This window comes from Schistocerca piceifrons, chromosome 2 (assembly GCF_021461385.2).
Source record: "Schistocerca piceifrons isolate TAMUIC-IGC-003096 chromosome 2, iqSchPice1.1, whole genome shotgun sequence".
Taxonomy (NCBI): Eukaryota; Metazoa; Arthropoda; class Insecta; order Orthoptera; family Acrididae; genus Schistocerca; species Schistocerca piceifrons.
Genome location: NC_060139.1, coordinates 539,625,879 through 539,642,145, shown reverse-complemented (window position 1 = coordinate 539,642,145; position 16,267 = coordinate 539,625,879).

The following is a 16,267-nucleotide window of genomic DNA, read 5'->3' as shown; positions in this document are numbered from 1 at the left end:
GAAATTGTAGTCATCTTGTGGCTACAGAAGAGCCAGTGGGCACACGGAAAGGATAGGAAACATAAAGGCAGCTGATGATGCCTAATACGAATAGTGAAACATGCGCACTTAGAAACAAAGTAAACCTTGACTTGCAAAGAAGGAGAACATTTCTTGCTATCTATATGATAATGGATCGCTTTAGGTTATATATAGCAGTGCCACAGAGTTATTTTTCGTGGGCTGATGAACTGCTTTGTCGCGTGCGCGGAACCGCTACGTCGTAACCTCGGAAGTACTTTACGACGAGCATCCGACGTTGTTGGTGACTCGAGAAGAGTGCTGCTACCCTCGATTGACTCACATACAAGTACCGTCGACGAACACGAATGGTTATTGCTACAAACGAGAAACCTGCCGCCCTTCACAGAACGATCCGTGCTAATCGCCGGGATGCTCATAATAAACCTGACTCCCCAGACCCGACAAATTTCCATCGTCTGAAGCCAACCCTGACGGCTGCGCAAAGCTAAGGCTACACCTACACCGGATCCGTATTTCTCCCAATATGATGTAGAAAAATTATGCGACCCGATGACGTCCGACGCCGTCTTTCATGCTCTACGGCGATACAGTTGTGGGGGTCTCATGAGAGACTGAGCGGATGATTCTTCTTTCTTGCTGACTTACGCTGTGGAGGAACGTTTCCCTAGCAAGCGGTTCGAAAAAAGTTATACGTCCCCCAGTTTAATGAAAATTGCAAGAGAGTTATTTGAAACCTGCCAGTCCTTACGAAATTGCCGAGATAAGTTCAAGGACTATCACAGTTTGACAACATCCTTGAAAGCATTAGAAACGACTTAACTGGATTGTCTAACGTCAGGGTACGTATCAATCCACAAGAAAAATTTACTTTCACAATACGGCAAGTGAGTAAAATTAACTCTGAGGTAATGGATAACGGAGCGACGGAGTAACTTTTTCCATCCCTCCTTTGTTTACATTCTTTGAGAACTGTCATGTTACTTTACCGCAGTCACCACTGTCGAAGGACTTGTTGAAGATATGTCATTTTTCACTCTTGGAAACGATGAATATCCCTTGGAAACTTATCTAATAAAATCTTTCTCCAAACGATGTAACTCAAAAGAAAAAGTTTCAACTACAGTTCAGCGAGAGTTACAACGTGCATTCAAAGTGTTGTCGGTATTAAGACAACCTAGTGCCGTTTACTAGGGAAATGTATAGAAAATAAAAGTGACAGAGGCGAAAGAATAGCCATATCCACACCACTGTTCGTGAAATTTTTCCCACCCAGAAGTAGTTGTCTGATTCACCCCAAAATCGGAGGATCTATAGAATAGCGAAACCATAATAAGTGATTAAAATTGCAGAGAGATTTCGTACACGTAGACCAAGCTGCGCCCTCTTTTATGTGACCGGACAGGTCACTTTTACGTCGTGCTCGTAGACATCAAAGGGAGCAATATTAGTAAGCGAGTGATTTCGAAGAGGGCAAGGTGACTGGTCTCCGGAAAAAAAAATGTTGGTCTTACCGCAACAGTGTGGGTGGTACGGGGCATAGACGGCACGCTGCTGTGACAATGCTGCGTTCGTGGATCCAGTGGATACAAAAAGGTTATACACATCAAGCACACAATAGGAATGCATCGCGGGGAAGAGGAGGAGGAGGAGGTGGAGGAGGAGGAGTAGATTAGTATTTAACGTCCTGTCGGGAACGAGATTACAAGAGACGGAGCACAATGGATTGCGCTAGGATGGGGAAGGAAATCGGCGGTGTCCTTTGAAAGGAACCATCCCAGCATTTGCCCGAATCGATTTAGGGAAATCAAGGAAAACCTAAATCTGGATGGCCGGACGCTGGTTTGAACCGTCGTCCTCCCGAATATGAGTCTAATGTGCTGGTCATTGCGCTACCTCTCTGGGGGCACCACGGGGTGTCCGTCATTATGTCCGCATGGCCGTAACCGACACAACAGCTTCATCCATAGGGTTGGCTCGATGCTGGAGCACTGCAACACGTATGGACATGTTTGTGTCGACAATTCGACCTTATCTTCTGAGGGCTGGACTGATGACATGCATGCAATTGCTCCGCGTTTCATTAACCAGAAGCCACCAAGCCTGAGAATGCAATGGGCACGTGAACCCAGTCAGTGGCAAGCTGAGTGGGAAAAAGCAGTGTTTTCGTATGAGTTCCACTTCAGTCTCTCCTGGAGTGATGGCCACTTACCTGTTCGACACTACCGTAGTGACCACAATTGGGCGGACAGCATTTTTGAGCTGCGTAGCGGACGAACGCCAAGTGTGGTGGCTTCTGGAGCCATGTTTACAACATGACATATCTCTTCCTACACATTAAGGGCAATCTGAAGAGCAACCGCTACATGAAGGAGTTTTTAGAGCCCGAGCTACCACATCCCCCCACCCGCACCTGTAGGCAGTGGCACGTGCCATACAATGAGGTGAAAAAGTCATGGGATACCTCCTAATATTGTGTCGGACATCCTTTTGTCCGGCATAGTGCAGCAACTAGACGAAATATTGAGCCATACTGTCTTAAGTCATCAGTCTTCTTCTGCATCCGCGTAGATACTCCGCAAGCCACCATATTGTGCGTGGCGGAGGATACCGTATCCCACTACTAGTCACTTCCTTTCCTGTTCCACTCGCAAATAGAGCGAGGCGAAAACAACTCCCTGTATGCCTCCATATGAGTCCTAATTTATCGAATCTTCATAGTCCTTACGCGCAATTTATGTTGGCGGCAGAAGAATCGTTAGGCAGTCAGCTTCAGATGCCGGCTCTCTAACTTGCCTCGAAAAGAACGTCGCTTTCCCTCCAGGTATTCCCATTTGAGTTCCCGAAGCATCTCCTTAACACTTACGTATTGTTCGAACATTACCGGTAGCAAATCCAGCAGCCCACCTCTGAATTTCTTCGATGTCTTCTTTCAATTCGACATGGCACATATCCCAAACACTCGAGCAGTATTCAAGAATAGGTCACACCAGCGTCCTTCATGCTCTCTCCTTTACAGGTGAACCACTCTTTCCTTAAATTCTCCAGATAAATCGAAATCTACCATTCACCTTTCCTACCACAGTCCTTACATGGTCGTTCAATTTCACATCGCTTTGCAACGTTACGCCCAGATATTTAAATGACTTGACTGTGTCAAGCAGGACACTAGCAATACTGTATACGAACATTATACATTTAATCTCCGAACTCATCCGCATCAACGTACGTTTTTCATATTTAGGGCTAGCCGCCATTCATCACATCAACTGGAAATTTTGTCTAAGTCGTCTTGTATCTTCCTACAGCTTCTGTCCTACAGTTACTGAACTTCGACACCTTACCGTACAACACGACATCATCAACAAACAACAGAAGATTGTTGCCCACCCTGTCCGTCAAGTCATTCATGTTGTAGAGAACAACAGCGGTCCTATCACACTTCCCTGGGACATTCCTAAAGGTACCTTTGCCTCTGATGAACACTCGCCGTCGAGGACAACATGCTGGATTCTATTACTTAACAAGTCTTGGAGCCCTGGGAGCTACTCTCATATCTTTGATTTGACAGCATGCAGTGGGGCACCGTGTCAAATGCTTTCAGGAAATCTAGATATATGGAATCTGCCTGTTTCTCTTCGCCCATGGTTCGCAGTACATCATGTGAGAAAAGGGTAAGCTGAGTTTCGCACGAGCGATGCTTTCTAAAACCATACTGATTTGTCGACATAAACTTGTCAGTCTCAAGAAACATGGAAGTTTATTGTAATCGAATTGAGAATATGTACAAGGATACTGCAGCAAACCAAATTTAGCGATATTGGTCTGTAATTTTGTGGTTCTGTTCTCTTACCTTTCTTATATACTGGCGTCACCTGCGCTCTTTTCCAGTCGCTTGGGGCTTTGTGCTGGGCGAGAGATTCACGAAAAATGCAAACTAGGTAAGGAGCCAGAATACTCTTTGCGAAACTGAACTGGGATTCTATCAGGACCAGTCTCTGGTTTGATGCAGCCCGTCATGAACTCCTCTCCTGTGGTAAACTTCTTATCTCGCTGTAGCACTTGCAACCTACTTCCTCAATTATTTGCGGGATGTATCCCAATCTCTGTCATGCTCTACAGTTTTTACCTTTACAGCTCACTCTGATAACATGGAAGTTATTTCCTGATGTCTTGACAGATGTCCTATTATCCTGTCCCTTCTTATTTTCAGTGTTTTCTATACATTCCCTTCTTCGCCGATTCTGAGGAGAATCTCCTCATTCCTTACTTTATCAATCCATAGAATTTTCAAAATTCTTCTGTAGTACCATATCTCTAAGACATCTACTCTCTTCTGTTCCGGTTTTCCCACAGTCCATGTCTCAGTACCATACAATACTGTGCTCCAAACGTACATTCGTAAAAATTTTCTTCCTCCTATTAAGATCTATGTTTCATATTAGTAGCAATGTTTTGCAAGTACTAGTCTGCTTTCTATGTTCTCCTTACTCCAACCGTCTTGGGTTGTTTTGCTGTCTAAGTAGCAGAATTCCTTGACTTTACCTACTTCGTTATCACCAGTTACAATGTTAAGTTTGTCACTGTTCTCGTTTCTGCTACTTCTCATTACTTTCTTCTTTCTTCGATTTACTCTCATTCCATACTATGCAATTATTAAACTGTTCATTCCGCTCAACGGATTCTGTAACTCCTTCAGTTTCGCTGAGGGCAGCAACGTCATCAGTGAATCTTAACATTGATAACCGTCCGCCCTGAATTTTAATAGCACTCCTGAACCTTTCTTTTATTTCCTTTATTGCTTCTTCAGCGTATAGATTAAAGAGCGGGGATGAGAGACTACACGCCTGTTTTACACCCTTTTTAGTCCGTGCACTTCGTTCTTGGTCTTCTACTCTTATTAGTCCTTCTTGATTCTTGTATATATTGTATACTACCCGGCTTTCGCTATAGCTTACCCTTATTTTTCTCAGCTTTCGGACATCTAGCACCATTTTACATTGTCTAACGCTTTTTCCAGGTCGACAGATCCAATGAACGTGTCTTGCTTTTTCTTCTGTCTTGCTTCCATTATCAACCACGACGACAGAACTGCCTCTCTGGTCCCTTTACCTTTCCTAATGCCAAACTGATCGTCGTCTAACAGGTCCTCAATTTTCTTTTCCATTCTTCCGTATATCATTCTTTTCAGTAACTTGGCTGCATGAGCTGTTAAGCTGATTGTGCGACAATAACCACACTGGTCGGCTGCCTCTATCCGGATGGCCAAATCATACGCTCGAATTGTCCATAACATTCCTCAAACTATGTAACGCAGCCAGTTATTACGAGATAACATACGTTGCAGTAAGGCACGCAGCCGTCTATTACGGTGTCTGCAGGATGGATGGCTTTCTCTTTCTCTCTCTCTCTCTCTCTCTCTGATCACAGCACGGCTAACGCTGCCTGGCGTGAGAACTGCATAGTGTAACGTTCAGTCGATACGAATATTCATGTCCACTATGAATCTAAATAATCCATATTAGTTATTATTCGATTTTGCTCAAATTTCGTACACAGCCTTTTGTTATTAATGGAATGATGCTGTCAAAATTTCAGATGTTTATTTATTATAGTTCGGGAGATAAAGAGAATTACCTAAAAATCCTAAAACCTACGCTTGTTTTTCAAAACCAAGTCAGGAACAATAATAGACTGATTTTCATTATCATATGAAGCCATTACAAAGCTGCCAGTGCATAAAAATCAATTAATTAGATTTTTCTTCTTAAAACATTAGGCAGTTTGCATTACATAATACATAAATCTGTCAAAATTATTATTTGATTATATTTTGTTGTGTGAGTGTTTGAGAATGATTGAGAGAGTATATGTGGGACATACGTTAACATTTAATATATCGTTCTACGTAAAAAATGTACAAACGAACCGTGGGAATGTTATGTTGCAACCACGATTCAGGTGACGAATGTCTGTGTGAGCATGCTTTTGTATAAAAGCAGCCAGAATGGAAGTTACGGGCAGAATAAGTTTATTTATTAATTTGAAGAATACGTCGCATTTTTTTTACTTTGATTAAACATAATAGAAGAAATTGAAGTTTTACTGACATTAATTACTATCATATTAGTGACTGAATAAGGCAAGCTTTGTCGCGAGAATGATCAGTAAGGAACGTGACTGAAGCGACTGGAGCTACGAACTTTTTGGCTCTGAGCATATGGGACTTAACAGCTGTGGTCATCAGTCCCCTAGAACTTAGAACTACTTAAACCTAACTAACCTAAGGACATAACACACATCCATGCCCGAGGCAGGATTCGAATCTGCGACCGTAGCAGCCGCGCGGTTCCGGACTGCGCGCCTAGAACCGCGAGACCACCGCGGCCGGCGCGAACATTTTAATGAAAGGTTAGTGTTTCTAAGTTATATAGTTTGAGAGGTATGAGCGCGTGAACTTTATGGTCATAGTAACGATTCCTGTGACGTGTTTCGTGCTCTGTACGAAATATTTTGGCGAGCACTTCTTACGAAGAAGACCACTGAATAGACCGAAAGTTTAACTCGCGAATAGTTGTAGGTCTGTGACTGGCAGAACGTTAAAATTAGTTGGGTCGTACTTGCTAAAATTCTGGCTGTTTTTCGAGTGAATATTTGTTAATCAGACAGTGAACTTTCAATGATAACGTTTCACCATATTAAATACGGACTTCATAGCCATTTCATGTGTTCCAATATAAATTAAAAACAGAGTTAATCTAATTTTAAACGCTTTTCTGCAAGTAGACTGAATATCCCGAACACCCGATATTTCTAATCATGAACTTTCAGGAACTGACTTTCAACTAGAGTTACACGGCCTCTGTGTGGTAGGTATTAGGTTGTGGTTTCATCAAAGCTGCTTTAAACTGCCTAGCACGTATCTGCTAACACAGAGTGAAGGGACATCGGTAAGAATCCTATCGAGGTGGGAGGACTGAACGATAGCATTAACAACAACACAGACGACCGAGTCCGCCCCGCCGCAACCAGTCATGAACAATTGAGGACCTATGACATGCCGTAATGTCATCCATAAAAATTCAATCGTCGTTTGGGAACCTGAAGTTCATGCATGACTATTAGTCTCCAAGCAACCGAACATAACGATTTCTAGTCATTTTACTGTTCATTTGGAGCAGAGGATCCGGTCCATTCCATTTAAATACAGTCCGCACCGTCATGAAGCCACCACCACCTTGCACAGTGCCTTAATAACAATTTGGGTCCATTACTTCGTAGGGTCTGCGGCGCACTCGAACCCTACCAGCTACTCTTACCACCTGAAATTGGGATGCATCTGATCAGGCTACGGATTCCAGTCGTCTAGGGTAAAACTGGTACGGTCAAGAGTCCAGGATAGGCACTTCAGGCGACGTCGTGCTGCTACCAAAAGTCGTCTGCTGCCACAGCCCATAACGTCACATTTCGCCGCGCTGTCCTATTGGATGCTTTCGCCATTCGTCACACATTGATTTCAGTGATTATTTCACGCAGTGTCGCTTGCCTGTTAGCACTGACAACTCTACGGAAACGCTCCTGGTCTTTAAGTGGAGACCGTCGGTCACCGCGTTGTTAGTGGTGAGAGGCGATGCCTGAAAGTGATGTTCTTGTCACAGTCTTGACACTGTGGATTTCGGAATACTGAATTACCTAACGATTGCTAGCTCCAACTACCATTCCGCGTTCGAAATCTGCTAATTCCCGTCGTGCAGCCATGATCATGGCGGAAACGGTTTCACATGAATGAGCTGAGTTCCAATGACAGCTCCGCCAATGCAGTGCCCTTTTACATCTTCTGTACGCGATGCTCCATCTGCATATATGCATGAGGCTATCGTATGACTTTTGTCACCTCAGTGTACTTCAGCAGGTCAAGGCCTGTCCATATGTGACGAGAAATGTACAATCCTTCGTTAAAGTAGTGATTCGATAGAACAATCTTGTAAAATCTTGCTGATGGAAACGTCATCGCCTTCATGGTTCATAACTGAGTTGGGCAGTAGAAAGATGAAATACTGTTAGCGAAAATTGCAACACCAAGAAGGAGACATGTGATTACAATCGAATTTATTCCACACATTAGTGACACGATAACACAATGATTAGAATTACGGAACTGCAGATGCAGACAGACCGTGAGACATCAGACCAGTGTGAAACAGCCACTTGCTGCAGTCAGTTGAAGTGTTGTTGATATTTTCTCCTTGTTTCAGAAGGTACGAGCATCTAGCGCCAGCATAGGAGAAGAAAGATAAGGAGAATTAATCCTTTACGGTGTTAGGATTACGACGAATAAACCTTTAAAAGCCACTTTGTTGTGAAGTATGTGATAATAAGCTTTCTGTAGCAACTAGAATACTTCAAAGCCGTCGCTTAATTATGGACGTTCCCTGTAGCACATGTCTTCGTTAGTAGGTGAGTGGTCGGCGTAGGTGACTGCCACGCGGAGCACCGAATTCTGTTCCCAATACTGCCCGCGATTTTCCTTGCTAGGTAGACTGGAAGCGATTCCACTCAGCCTCGTGACACCAGCTGAAGCGCTAGTTGAACCAGGAGTAGCGGCTCCAAGGTCTGCAAAGCCGACAAAGGCTGGTAGAGCTGTGTGCTGACCCGACGCCCCTCCATACTGCATTCAAATGGCGGCATTGGTTGAGCATGACACGGCGGTCTGTCCCGATTGCCTCGTATCGGGTCAGAGAGGCAGAGCTCTGCTTTTCTGTAGCACATCGTTGGAGAAGCGTGGACGCCTCTACTACTCTGTTCATACTACTGTTGCAGCACGCAGAAGCCGGAAGCTGTGGACGAGCGGTTCTAGGCGCTTCAGTCCGGAACCGCGCGACTGCTCCGGTCACAGGTTCGAATCCTGCCTCGGGCATGGATGTGTGTGATGTCCTTAGGTTAGTTAGGTTTAAGTAGTTCTGAGTTCTAGGGGACTGATGACCTCAGATATACTGCTCAGAGCCATTTGAAACATTTTTTGTTGCAGCACTTATCATCTTCATCAAACTCCTCTGGCCGGACGAGTAATGTTCTTTTATTGTTCTGTATATTTAATCCTCTCTTTACATCACTACAACTGGCATGACGACTACAACTCATTCGTATTGTTTTCATGGTGATGCAGTTTTGGAAAGCATTGTTATTGTTACTACATACACAAGAAAGAGATGTTTGCATTCGAGGTGACTGGATGCAGTCTTGTGACATATCTGGAACTAATTTTAGAATTATATTAATAGCTTCAGCTGCTAATCGGCGTTGATATATATGAACGAGGACAGGTAAAAATGTGTGCCCCGACCGGGACTCGAACCCGGGATCTCCTGCTTACATGGCAGATGCTCTATCCATCGGACATGTCCGAAAGAACAGACACCATATCCATATAAGTATATACTTCTGGCAACACCAGCCATGACCCCCTTCTACTGTGCGGATGCACACCTATTCCCTGAACTCTTACGAGACTTGGTAAGAATATCTTCCACGAGTAATGATGGGTGTTGGGGTGGGACACTACGAATGTAGTGTGTGGATATACTATGTGAGAATGTGGGTCTCGCGGGAGGCGTGCGCGAGATATCCTTGCAGTCGAGCTATGCTCTGTGCCCTCGGTGGCTCAGATGGATGGAGCGTCTGCCATGTAAGAAGGAGATTCCGGGTTCGAGTCCCGGTCGGGGCACACATTTCCTCTTTCCCCCGTTGATATACATCAACGCCCGTTAGCAGCTGAAGGTATTAATATAATCCTAAAATTCGTTCTAGACGGCTACAGGTCATCAATGGTGTCTGTTCTTTCAGAAATGTCGGAATGAACAGACACCATATCCATATAAGAATATCTGGAACTGCTTAACTGAGTAATTTGTCTCTCTTATTAACGCCACTAGAACTCGCTGCTTCCTCTTGGCTCAGTCGCAATGCTTGAACATCTGAACTGACATGGGTGCTATACGAATGGCATTCCTGCTGCGGGGTAGAGAGACAAATGACTGTAGAAGACGTTTTGTGGATGCTGCAAGTGGACATGACAGCAAATGATATCACAGAATTACTTCTTTCTCAGTTCCACTACAAGAATAACATAAAGCTCCGATTACATCGGCACATGAGTCAAAGTCAAATTCCGATAAATGTGTGAACTTCTCTCTGGTGCAATTACATTAGATTTATTTACCTCTCTCAGTCACTCACATGAGTAAATTAGCGTAACAGGAAATGGAACAAAAATCGAGGTCTTCAATTTAGTTTGAGCCAAAGTGTCTTTATTTTTATGGTCTTATTTACTGCAACACTAATACCTACAAAGGATTCATGCCGATTATCGCATCAGAGCTTACATAAATAGAGCCTTCTCATATTATTGATGAATGAACAGTTATACGCAGTAGATAGGACAGCTCACTTTATCGATTGAGTCTAGCGTTTCATGTTTAGTGTGCTCATACAAACAAGCAGTGACAGCCTGCGGTGTGCATTACTGATCAATACGCTATGGAATGGAACTATACAGCGAGCCCAGTGGCTGAGATGCACTTGTTTATTGTGTGTCGTGTACTGTGATCAAAGTGCTTCTGCCCACAGAGGTTTCCTTAAGTAATTCTTTCTCTGTGGAGCTGAAATGTAGAAAGAGTATTATTTTTACACGGACCTTCGACCGCGAATTTATGACATTATGCTACTTAAAACCCGGAATAAATTTGCGAAAACACAACATGTTTTCCAAATATACAGAAAGTTGCACTCTGCACTGGACACGTCAATTCACGGCTCCTGATTCTATTCTCTTGGGTCGCGGGAGAGCCTCTGATGAGGGATATGAGCGGGTAGTAACAGACTGCAGCCCTGCGTCGACCCACGTCGTAGCACCGTGTGACTCAAACGTTTCACCATTGCCTGTCAACGGCAGCTTACTCGAATTCCATAATATGGTTATTGTGAAGGTGACGCTGTTGATAATAGTTCGTACGACGACTACTATTCCTCAGTCGCGAACGCCGTGCTTTTTTATCTACGATACAGCCATATTTAAAATAAAACAATATTTACGATAAAACAGTGAATCACCGGGAAACAGAAACATATAGTTCTTCACACAGAATTTAGAAGACTGCGAATAAGTATTCTTACTTAAAGGAAAGTTTTCAGACTGAGCAATAAAACGATGAGTGGAGTACACATCTGTAGTTGACTGCTAACAAAATTTAACAAACCGATCAGAACTCATGATTAATCAAATCTGAAGATGATCATCAAGTGATCGAAACTAGTAGTCACTTGTGACTTTTAATATATATGATACACAGTTGCAACAGCATTCATTACAATATGTCATGTCGCTTTGACGATGTTATATTTAATAATGAACATTTTGCGTGTCAAGAAAACGTTGCCCAAGCGAATCAGTAGTGAATTCAAACTGAGAACTATTTCTAATAAGCTTCGAGGCTTTGGGGTATTATACTCTGTATGACAGTAACCAGGTTAGGCCTTTATAGGATTATTAAAGTGAGAATGTTATTGTTAGGGCTGCTGTTTTTACTGCCGTGCAGTACGAAGAAAAGGCCTGAAATTGGGAAATCAGTTATGCTACATCTTAACGAAAAATTACGTAGAAAACTAATGAATGTTGCTGAGTTGTAGGCACGAAGATATCTAAATGTTATTCAAATTAAAAGGGCCCCTGGAATGGTATCCCCCAGTAACGGAAACGTCTGTTATGAACTGCGCTAAAGATTTAGATCTTGTGGCAGCCATTGTCTAAAACCCACATCAGGAATTGCGGATTCATCTTGTGTGAATCAGTCGGCCTTATTAGCATTTTATGCATAAATGTATCCAGTCTATCACGTATCATCTATCTCATTGGATGTCGGTACGGTAGCTCAACGTGTTCAGTCAGAGGGCTTGCTGCCCTCTCTGTAACAAAAAATAAATAAATAAATAAAAAGTAAAAAAAATAAAAATAAAAAAATAAAAAAAGAAACTGCGTCAAGTACTCAACGATCAACGTTAACAGAGATCATTTGAAGTCCGCTCAGACCAAATTCCGAGAATAATAACGAACAAAATTTTAAGAAAATTGGTCAACGTGCTTGACTGCAATGCAGCGGGCCCATTTTCGATTCCTAGCCGGGTCGGAGATTTTCTCCACTCGGGGACTGGGTGTTATGTTATAATGCTATGAGATCATGCCATTTGCTTTCATCATTTCTTCAGCACTAGACCAACCAGACTGAGTATGACGTTAAAAATTCATTTTCTACCTGTTCTGATCAGATATCGAAATAGTAACTATTTTTTCCAAATAACTTTTATATACTTTTTTGAACTGTTAAGAAACCTCACTTATTGAGGGTGGTTAAACATCAGAGACAGCCAGATGTGGAGATTCGGTGTGGAATTATCTTACTCGATTTGCATAGTGGAAGTGCTACTTTAAATGCGCAGAAGAATGTTGTATCAGTCACTCGGATGGTTACGACTAGCCAATGGCTCACCTGGTTGGTATGAAGGTCTCAAGTGGCGAGTATGTTCACCCGATTTCACGCCATGAAACATTTCTCCCTAGGCTATAGTTAAAAATGGCTCTGAGCACTATAGGACTTAACTTCTGTGGTCATAAGTCCCCAAGGACTTTGAACTACTTAAACTTAACCAACCTAAGGACATCACAGACATCAATGCCCGAGGCAGGATTCAAACCTGCGACCGTAGCGGTCGCGCGGTTCCAGACTGTAGCGCCTAGGCTATAGTCAATAAAAGAATTTGAATATGATTTTTAACAACTACAGTTGATAAAGAGCGCAAAAGTGCCTCTGTGATTGTAATGATATCGATGTGAAATCTTCAGTTACTAGTCATCGTTGTACAAATGAAATGTTTGTTGCGGTTAACGGGGGACATTTGCAAAGCATGGTGGCATAAAGGAAACATGGAAAATTTTTGTCATTACTTTTTATTGCCTTTTGCCTTTTTTAAACAATGTAATTTTATTTACAATCTACATATGTTTTTCTAAATGTAGATGTTAAATATTTCACACCAAAGACAGTGAGGATATTGATACAGCGTTACGTAAAGTCTGTGTTAAATGGTACACGTCGATTAAGCAGGATTCAAGCACAGCTATCACACCGTGAGTAGTTCCGAATATAGGCAACAATAACCCAGTTTAAACACGTGTGTATAATTTACTGAATTTAGAGGTCTACGTAAAACACTGCCGCATGACAGTAGTATGTAGACACAAATGTGAAGCCCGCACGAGCCGGATAAGTTGTAACGCAACTCCTCGTAGGCAAGGTTTTTGTGCAAAATCCGTTACGTGCGACTGGCGCACTGCTGATTCAGTAGTGCTACACAGTGTAGCAACAATTCCTGCGAGTTGATAAAGAAATATTTCAATCGATGATGATCTTAAAAGAAAGTTTTCCACGTCACAAATACTTACAACGGCGGTAACATTCACTTTAATATAGTGGCTGACTATCTTCAATGGCGTTGGAAGTGATACAAACCTTCCCGCGTTTAAGCTTTTACTAAATTATTTCTGGTATGAAAACCAAGAAAATTTTATTCAGAGGCTGTCACACTGGACAAATAATTAGATTTCATGCGAATAAAGGCAGCAATTGTTGGTATTTTGATTAGGGCGAAATTTCAGCCCAGTTAGAGGGGCACTTAATAGAAAAGTTTACATTTGAAATAAATCTGTACTAACGAGAACAATATTACATGCTGAGGTTAATTGCGGCTCTCAACTAAACATTTGCAATTATATTTCAAATATTTTGTGGAGATTTTATTGTATATTTTCAGCCGTGTCAGTTTTCGGTGTTAATTATACACTGCCGGGAAAAAAATTGGTACACCTTTTTAGCGATTTCCACTTCACTCAAGATTTATTCTTTCAACAGTGCATATGGAGCAAATGAAATAATTACATTTACAGATCAATAGCACAAGCGGTACTGATGTACCAGATATCAACTCATGGTGAAACACCCATATCAGTACGTGGTGAAGCCTCCACAGGCGGCAACGCTGGCATCTAGTCTATTGTACAGATGGCAAATATTGTCCTGGAATACAGTATGCCACGACTGCTCAACCCGTTCACGTAGTTCTGCGAAAGTTGTTGGCTGACGAGTCGCACGAGTCACTTCTCGTCCCATCATATCTCACACGTGATAGGTTGGAGACAAGTCCGGAGGTCACGCTGGCCAGGGAGATAGCTAAACGTCTTGCAGAGCACGTTGAGTTTCACGGACAGTGTGTGGGCGAGCATCATCCTTTTGGAACAGTACCTCACCTTCCTGTTGCAATAAAGCAAAAAGAACAGGTCTAACAAGACTTTGCACATATCGAGCGCTGGTTTGCGTCCCCTCCAGAAACACCAAATGTGAACGAGAGTTGTAGTTCATCGCACCCCAGACCATACGGCTTGCTGTAGTGTCAATGTGCCTTGGACGAATTCCCTCTACGAGACAATGCTCACCACGTATACGTCGTAAGCGCAAAAGACCATCAGTGGCGTGCAGGCAGAATCTGCTTTCGTCCTTGAAGACCATGACCCGCTATTCCATCTTCCAAGTGATCCTCTGACAGCATCAGTCGGGCCGTGCATTTCGGTACTGTGCCATGAGTGGAAGGTGGGCAAAAGGTGTGTGTGCTCGTAAAATGGTTCAAATGGCTCTAAGCACTATAGGACTTATCATCTGAGGTTATCAGTCCCCTAGACTTAGAACTACCTAAACCTAGTTAACCTAAGGACAGCACACACATCCACGCCCGAGACAGAATTCGAACCTGCGACCGTAGCAGCAGCTCGGTTCCGGGATGAAGCGACTAGAACCGCTCGTCCACAGCAGCCGGCGTGTTCTCGTAGTCCCATTGCTAATAACCGGTTCACAACAGTTCACACGTATGGGCTCACAAAGCCTTTTCTCTGTGCTGTGGTAGCTGTACAATCATGGCGGGCGTTCGTGCTGCGTCGACTTCCAGAAACTCGTCTGCGGGTGTTAGAGTGTTTACTTGACCACTGACAATAGCATTATTGCACACTGGTGCATCACGTTCAACTTGTGTGGCAATTCTCCGAAAGCATCATCCAACCACCCGGAGGGCCATAATTTGATCGCTTTCGAACTCACTCGTTTGGCTGTACGAAGCACAAATGCGTCTGCCTGGAATGGTTGACTGCTTGCTTTACACGTCTGCACCTGATTGTTGCATTCCCAATTACAGGGTAGACACAAATGGAATTCTGGTAGCTATACCATTACGCTGTCCGTTGGCGGACGACGCTGAAGTCGTTGTCAGTATATCTAATAACCCCCCACCCCCACCCCTTAGGCACATGCCATCATCAGGTCAAAATGGACGTCGTCTTTCCAGGTGTACTAATTTTCTCGTGTGTATACACCCTGAATTCCCGAAATCCTCTAAAACTTAAAAACCTGTCAAGCGTTTGCCCAAAACAATCGCCTCTTATACACAGTGGACAAAACAAAGAGCGCAAAACTATATCGCTACGTATATTTTAATCCGTGGAAAGCTGCTTTTGGGGATGAAATCTCTAATACACGTCCTTGGTTAGAAACATGATGTCGATTAGGAACTGTTCCACGTAACAGCAAGGTCTGAACTTGATATTGCTGTTGAATACTGACAATTCATTTATATCACGTCATTTAATATTGTTTCAGAGCCGTGTTTTCATGTAAAAATATTCGTCTATCGATTAAGCCACAAATATGTCTGTTTTATTTGTGCGACAGTGCTTGCGTGACATTTAACTCAACTGGAGGACTTTTAGCAGAAACAAATACGAATCGACTGTGAGCTGAAATATAAAGCTTTCGCTTTGTTACAGGGCCGCATAAATCAGAGTACTGACGTTTGACTCTATCCGAGGAGAATCTAACGGGAAAAAACAGTCGTCATTTTCGATAGCGTGAACTTTCCTCTTAAAAAGTCCGTTATGTGCTGTAACGAACAGAGGTAGCGTGGCTCTGACACGGTGGCGGCTTTAATATACTGCAATAAACATTATCCTTCGCTATTAGTAAGGCACAGTTTGTTTGATAGAGTACAAGTTTTGTTCTGCATATTGTGTTTTAGATGGGCATTTTATGAGTTTTTAACTGATCATCAATGTCTTAAAATCGTTTCCGCTGACGGATGAAAGTTACGACAGCCA